Here is an 8,589-nt window from a genome sequence, read left to right as displayed (position 1 = left end):
GACACACAGGTAAGGTGATCTTTTTGCCTTAAAAATGACATTTATTTACATGAAGGTGATGTATTGCACTATTTATTATTTAAATTGCCTCACTGATTACATACTTAGCATGTGATGATTTTTACGCGTACGTAAAAAGAAAATGTAGGATTAAGGAGTACTGAACAACTTCAAGGATCGGGGAGTTATTTACAGTATTAGTAAGACATCATTTGATGTGATTTTGACTTAGTTAGTGGCATGTACCATTAATTGTCCTAGTTGCTTTGTAAAACTGCTTGAGAACTGCTTTGTAATGGCTAGACTAAACTGCTTTACTATGCTTTACTATGGTTAGTATTAACTATTATTAGTATTATAAATGGACAAATTTTATATTAATATATGTTTTAAATATTATGTAACGATTTTATACTTAAACAATACTCAAAATAACATATCAATAACTTTCTATACCAATATCAACCTATTTTAACATTTCTCAAGCATTCATAGAACATGTACTATACTCAACGTTAGAATACTTTCTAACCATTATACTTAAACAATACTCAAAAGAATATATCAATAACTTTCTATACCAATATCAACATATTTTAACATTTTTGGTTCCATAGTATCGATACTACTACCCTAGTACCGATACTTCTATACTATGGTACTGATACCCCCTTAGGGTATCGATACCAAAAATAGGTTCGATGTTGCCTGGTATCGATACCCTTACCATGGTATCGATACTACCTTACTAGGGTATCGATACCCCTTATCGGTATCGATACCAACATTAGATTCGATGTTTCTTGGTATTGATACTAACATTCCTTTATTTAGCCTCTTAAAACATCTAAAATCATTCAAGAACATTCAATTCTAAGAATAAAACCACTTTTTCTAAGATGTTCTTAATCCTATATAATGTTTCTATTCTCTCATTTACCTCTTTGACAAGTCAAATCTACCATTAACCATCAATAAATACCAATATACTAACATATCATTTCACCCATTTTCTAAAATCTACAATATTTCCTTCATTTCATAGTTTTAACCTCATTTAATCATTCCTTAAGCTTTTATATTACTTAAGGTTATAAAAACTACTCATAATCGAAAGGAAAAATCAAATAATAAAAATTTACCTTTAGAGCTATTGAATATAGCAAAACCCACGGGAAAGAAGGAAGAAGAAGAAAAATAGTTTCTTTGACTTCATTTCCCTTTTTTTTTAAATCCAATGGGTTTTAAAATTCATTTCACTTAAAAGGCCTTTAATTATTCTATCACTTACACATTGGTCTTGCTTAAGTAATTTTCTTATACTCTACCTTTTATTTAATTTAGTCCTCCAAATTTTTAATTCCTTTCAAATTAGTCACTCACCTACTATTTAGGGTATTACAATCATCATTCAACCAAACTATTAAATCATACATGCAAAATATACATGCTTGTCAATAATGTTCCAACTTCTAACATTATTATATTACCAAGAAGACAAACTAATAAGATCATTTTGAATTCAACTGTTAAATCCAACTAAATAATATAATCATTTAGACAAATCAACATTTTACTAAGACCTAATTATTATAAAACCAAGTCGAAACCAAGTAGTCCACAAGTGGCTTAATCACAGTCCCAACTCTTATCCCTAACAAATATGGACATTGTGTCACCATAAGACCAATATCTCTCGGACTAACCCCGATGCTCACAAAATAATCAACCGAAGTACTCATGGTCCCCTCAAGCTTAAACCCAACAACTCTGGATACTTATGCAAAATGTATCCGATATCATGCTTCACGACATCAAGCCCCATAAGAAACTTAATAACTTGGGAAAGCTCAACAACCACACTCATATGCAACACCTACAGATAGTTCTTAACAAACTCCCCTAGTTTTGACTTTGGGATACTGATTTTTTCCAAGTAACCCAACACAGGTATCATGTTTTTACGCATGCTACAACCGAGCATTAAAGGGTATTCATTGATATCACCAATGGTTAATCCAAGCTTCTATAAAACCCGGACATGTTCACACATAACTTCAACAATAGAAGGTAATTCTAGATTCTCTAATTCATCGAAAATTATTCCTAAAGACTTGATATAATCACATATTTTGACACGATTAACTAGCTTTTATTTTCTGCCATGAATAACACCCATGTGATAGAGGACATCTGATACTCAAGAAACTTGGTGGATTGAGTTGAATATCGGGAAACAACTAAAAACCCAAAAGGGTTTTGTGTTTGAGCAATTGGGTTTTCTTTGTGCTTTGGATAACATTGATGAATCAAAGATGTGTTTTTGATGATTTTTAAGAGCTTTTATATCTGAGAAATCTCGATGAGTTCATTTCGAAAGATTTGATACTTACCTCAAAAACTGTAGGGACAAATGAAGATAACACGAGTAGAAGGCCACGATATTGTATATTCGCCAACAAAAAGCTCGAACCTGTACGAATGTACTAGAATTACGTCGGCGATTAAAGGTGGCTAAAAAAACCTAAGAATGGACTTTGCTTAAGCTTTAACTATTGTTTTTGAACACTTTGCCCCATAATAAAACAACATTTGGGCTTCTTTCTTTTTCTGAATAATATTATGGTGTTTTCAAACAAAACGCCAATAAAGATACAATATATTGTGGTGTTTTTTAAAAAAATGCCACAAAAATTCCAAACTATTTCGACTTTTGTTTCAAAAGCGCCACTAAAGAACGATTATTTTGTGGCGTTTGTTTATAAATGCCACTACAGTACTAGGTTGTAGCTACGTTTGTCTAGAAATGACACAATATATGTACCCTATTACGACATTTCTTTAGAAACACCGCTAAAGTAGGATTCTGGGGCGGCATTTGTTTAAAAACACCACTAAAATACTTATATGTAGCAGCATTTGTGAAAAAACGATGCTAAAGTACGAGTTTTAGCGGTGTTTGTAAAGTAAACACCGCTAAAGTATGAGTTTTAGCGACGTTTATGGAAAAACGCCATTAGTGTTACAATTTTGTGGCGTTTTGGATATTAATGCCGCTATATGTATAAATTTAGTGATACATGTTTTGCTGTAGTGTACTAGTTTTTTGTTACAAGTATAAAAATTTAAGATAAAAAGGAAAAAATAGATTTTTTATTAAAAAATATAGTTTATAGTAAAGAACTTGAATGCCGACATAATAATGAACTGAAAACTAGTTGAGGCCTGTAGTTACATAGTTTCCTTAAGATAAATTTTCGGCCACTCTTTAGTACTCGAGATCTTTGGTCATCTGTTTTCCAAGATACAATAATAAGATGATCAGTGTATAGTAGCAAAACTATAGAGATCACAAACTATATCTTGCCTGAGGATATCACCAAAAACTAAAGAAGAAGAAAAGAGTTTTTGAGTTGTGTTTAACCTAGTAGGTTTACACGGTATTTATAGAGTTTTTCATAAGAGAAGAATTGGGAAGACTATATTCTGAAATGTAAGGTTATTAATGAGTATATGAATATATTTGACAGTAATAAATTAATACTGCATTTAATAGAATATATACGTGAACTACAAGATATACCATATTAATATTCGAATTAAAGTAAACCACATAATATCTTTTTTAATTCAAAATATTCAAACTGATACGTTGAAAAATATCCGTAGGACCCAGGAGGGCCTGAACAGTTCAAACATACATGTCGCCCACGTCATGTTAGTGTACCCTCAACCCCGATGGGTTTGGTGAGCTTGGATTTGTTCTTCTTGCACCTGTGCACGAGGCACAGTTTTAACAAGTAATTCAATAACTAGCAAGTGGTTTGGTGTATATAAACCATTCTCATTCTTGTTATCCGACAATGTGGGATATTGATTTTTTCATTTTTCTTACAGAGTACAATTCATATGTACCCTACTTTTAGAATCAATTTCTTATTCATCACTCAACCATTTTGAGAATATGAGATATCATTGTGAATATTTCATAACTTTTCCAACAACCCCCACTTAAACAAAATTGATGATTTTATTAGAACATTTTGACTTTATGTGGTGATAGACCATATGAACGATAGTTGCATAGGTTAGGTAGGTGTCTTTTGAAACTTTTCTTGTGGTAGTATATTTACTTTATTGACTAACCAGTAGATGTGATGTCTTGGAACTATTCTGTCATTTGTGTAAATGATGATATACTTCACACAACTATCTTTCTGACAAGTATATTAATTCTCATAGGTATGTCCATATAGCCATGAACATCACTTGGTTTTACAAGATTTTGAAATAACTATGCCTTATAATCTCCTTGAAGCGGCCCACTTCACTCTTACAAAGGTGACTTATGTTGCTCGTCTCACTAAAGCACACAATGGTCACTAAATGCCTTGTTTAAACTATACCACTTGAATCACTGCTTACATCATAGGTGTAGACATGAGATTAGAAACCCCCACACTGACTGTATATAATTTATGTAATTAGGTTGTCCCTTTAAACCTAGATTTAGGGATCTCCTATCAAGAAGGTAGGGTTTTATTTTACATAACACCTTTAATTTCCATGGGCTTTAGACCTATTCATTTAAATGTTTTCTCAACTTGATCTTGATCTAACCCCTCGGTTAGTGGATTCGCAATGTTATCCTTTGATCTTACAAAATTAATAGAGATAACTCCCTTTGAGATTAATTGTCTAACAATATTATTTCTACGACGCATATCCCTTGTGATAACTCTCCAAAAGAGTTATTATTTATGTCACACCCTAATTGTTAAGTTTTGTTTATTTAAACTTATTTAATCAATTTTTGGGACCAATTTGTGAGTTTTTGAATTTTGAGATAGTTTTTAAATTTATTTAAAAGTTCAAGGACTTAGCCCCAATTTTGACCATCACTGGTCAGAAAAAAGGAATAGTTGAGATATTCTAAAATGGGTGGATGAGTGGAATTGAACCCCAAACCTTAGACATTGTGTGCCATGCCTTAGCCATTAGACTAGGGCACAGTTATTGGTTTATTTTAATTAAAATATCTTTTAAACTTGATATATCAGATTTTGTAAAGCCCCCAAAAGATTTTCAGTTAATCCCAAGCCTTCCCAAAATCACCAAAAATATATACAAACTTTCACCATCACTTAACCTTGGCCCGCCACCGTCGATCACGTCTTCGTTGTCCGTGGCTGCCACAGTCACCATCAAAATACTAATTGTTCTAGTCCAACCAAAACCCCTATAATCTCGTGTCATGGAACACCATCATTCGTCGTAAATCGACGTTCGAAATCTCATCAGAGAACTAAACTACCACCGCAAAGTTTCTTCATTTTTCGATTGATTTCGTCATCGTTTCATCTCACTTCCTCTTTCACCAAGATCCTCTAGTATTTTTTAACAACACCCAGGTATCCGTAGGGGTGGGCATGGTACCCGAACTTGATAGGTTCCTACCTGACCTGACCCGATCTGGTCGGGTTTTAAAAAAAAATTTGGGTTCGAGTCAGGTTGTGTTTTTTTAAAGGTGATGTTTAGGTTGGGTTAGATTCGGGTGAAAAATACCCGACCTGACCAGTTCAGAAAAAAATATAATTTTACCTCATATTTAGGAATAATTATAATAATACCCCTCTATATTATTTTTTCAATTAAATAATTATTTTTATTCAAAAAAAATAATATTTTATTATTTCAGGCCAGGTCGGATCGGGTTCGGATTTTTCACAAAAAATGGTCAGTTTCGGGTAGGGTGGAGGGTATATATTTTTTGGGTCGGGTTGGCTGAAACCCGAACCAAACTCGACCCATACTAATCCCTAGGTATCTGTGTCCCCCTTTACTACCATGTCATTGCCCTTCTGCTTTTCCTCCGTGGGTAAGCTCTTAGTCAACTTTTTTGGCTATTTAATCATAGATTCGGTTAGTTATTACAAAGATCTAGGATGATCATGTAAGTGGATGCGTGGGGAATAATTGAACCGCCTCCACCAACTATTTTGACACCACACGCACTGTCCTGGCATGTGGGCTTCTTTTTGTTTTTGGTTTAACCTTCTAGCCCAGTTCACAGCTGGACCAGTCTGAGCCTGGTATATCGACCCACCCGAGCTGAGCTGTGAGCCACGAGTCGAACTGATCCACGAGCCACGAACTGAGCCAACCGTTAACCTGACCAGAGTTGACCATGACTTTGACCAGGGTTGATAGTTAACTTTGACCAAAAAGTCAAAATTTTCTAAAAGTCATATCTTATGTTTTTCTACGTCCTGAGTCCAAATCTGAAGTCCGTTTTTCCTAATTCAATCCAATTTCCATATTTAAGTTCTATTTCCTACGTAATTTGTTTTGCCATGTATCTTAGACATTGTGAGACATGAAATTAAAGTACGAGAGCGATCAAATGGTGTTAAATGAATGACCAATGTGGCTTAAAAATCGAGGTAATAGTTTACTATCTTTTTGCATGCTTTATGAAACATGGTATTGGATAATGAATATTTGAAAATGATTGGTCTTTTATACACCTTTGATTATGGTGGACTCGAACTGAATACTACAGAAAGTGTAAACTAGTTATGACTTAATTAAATTGTGTAAGAATATTGGAAGACTGATATGAAATATATTAAAGGTTAATGATTAATCGGTAAAGGATTTACCCTCAGGATCCTTAAATTCTGAAGATTACCTTTAAAAGTGTTAATGTCATAAAACTCTGATAGAAAAATTGTGAAAATACCATTAAATTTGAAAAAAAGGATTAAGGATGATCGTGATAGTGAAAATGACTTGAGAACTCATATTTTGTTCCATTTGAACCTTTGAATCATCAATTGAATTTTTGACCTATTAAGAAACCCCGAAAGTCAGCTTATACCTTTGGAATACTTATAAAGTTAATATTCTAGTTCGTGAAAGATCATTTGAAGATTAGATTATTGAAAGTATGACACGTTGCTGAAGTATTTAAAATGACTAAATTATCCTCGAGTTTTGAAATGATCAAATTACCCTTAGACCCTAAAATGATTGAAATACCCTCAAATCATAAAATGACCAGAATAACCACGAGTACTGAAATGACCCAAATACTCTCATGATATGTATTAAGGAAATATTTGTGGACAAGTTCTGAAAGTACCAGTGAAACATTAAATATTTGTAACGACCCCTAAATGTTATGGAGATGACCCAAACACGTCGGTCACTCTGGATATTATTACAATTCATAATAATATAAATAACACCAAAATATTAGTTTAGCTCTCTAGATTCCTTCAACGATTACTCTGAAGATGATCAATTCAATTAGAGCAGTCAGTGTTAAAAAGTAAAAATTCATAAGGTATTTCGATTCTAATGATCGGCGGAGATCGCAGTGCTAGAATTTGTTCAATTCGAGCTGACCAAATATCTTGATAAATAAACATGAATGTTGAATATCATAAATCATCATTTCACCCTTATTGGATTAAGTTACTAAGAATCCATCAAAAATCAAAATGTCCAAACTACCCTGATGGCCTAAATAATGGAATCACTCTGGTTATATATAAAATTGTAAATTATTATGATTTAAAGGTTCCTAAATACATTAATGATGCACTTAAATCCTATATAATCCAGAAGCATCAATCTCTAAATATTTGATTAGATCCATTAGTAATCGAACCCTTTTAATAGGGATCACATATATGAAATTCGATAAATCTACTAAAGCAACATATTTTCTATTCTTGATAACTACCATGTGCCTCTGAAAAATATATTAATACTCTAGTGTCTTTCCCATGCATAAAGGTGTTTTATATGATTATAAAAAAGCATGACAATGATATCTGAAATAAAAACCTGATCTTTGATCTCTATTTTTTATATATATATTATATATGGCTTCTGATCTATGGTATTACTGATTACTGTTTACTATATGTATGATATGATTTATACTAGGATATTATTGGGATTTGTTATGGAGTTTTGCAGGTAACCATTGGGTGGGTTCCTGGGCTCAATGGGCCTAGTGGTAAAACCTTATGGACCCTATGGCACTCCCATAGGGTGGCTCATTTGATTTGTGCTTAAGATAGGTCCTTATGGACATAGGGTAAGTCCTTATGGACCCAAGGTGCTCCCTTAGGTTGGCTTATATGCCTATTGGGCCTAGGGTAAATCCTTATGGATGCAGTTACGGGGAACTACATATGGATTGTTCGGTTAGAGGGTATTATTGTGTTTTAAAAATATGTTTTGATGAAATAAACTACTACTTTTTTAAACTATGATTTCATTTATTTTAGTTTTGTGGGAACACATAAGACACCCGTTTTCAATCTCCTAAACCTGTTCCGCTGAACTATAAGCTTCATGTCTATTACCAAAGAAATATTAGTAGAACCTTATCTCATCAATAGAGCATATATACCTCGATCAATAAGCAAGTTTTATGCTTTTCCAATTATCTGCTTCTCGACATCAGTGATGGAGTTCTTTTGGCGTCGCTTGTAGAGTACAATACCAGTATAATTAGGGGCATGTATGTCATATTTTGTCTGAATAGTTTTGATATTTATTGTGTTACTGGAT

General features: G+C 33.1%; 1 pseudogene; it reads right to left on the bottom strand.

Annotated features, from left to right (window-relative positions):
- Window positions 1-1,583: 1,583 nt before the first annotated feature.
- LOC120199177 lies at window positions 1,584-5,205 on the bottom strand (annotated as a pseudogene).
- Between the last annotated feature and the right edge of the window lie 3,384 nt (window positions 5,206-8,589).

This window comes from Hibiscus syriacus, unplaced genomic scaffold (genome assembly GCF_006381635.1).
Source record: "Hibiscus syriacus cultivar Baekdansim isolate YM2019G1 unplaced genomic scaffold, ASM638163v2 tig00005377_pilon, whole genome shotgun sequence".
Classification (NCBI taxonomy): Eukaryota; Viridiplantae; Streptophyta; class Magnoliopsida; order Malvales; family Malvaceae; genus Hibiscus; species Hibiscus syriacus.
Note: the sequence above shows the minus strand (reverse complement) of the source record. Positions and strands in the feature narration are given on the sequence as shown.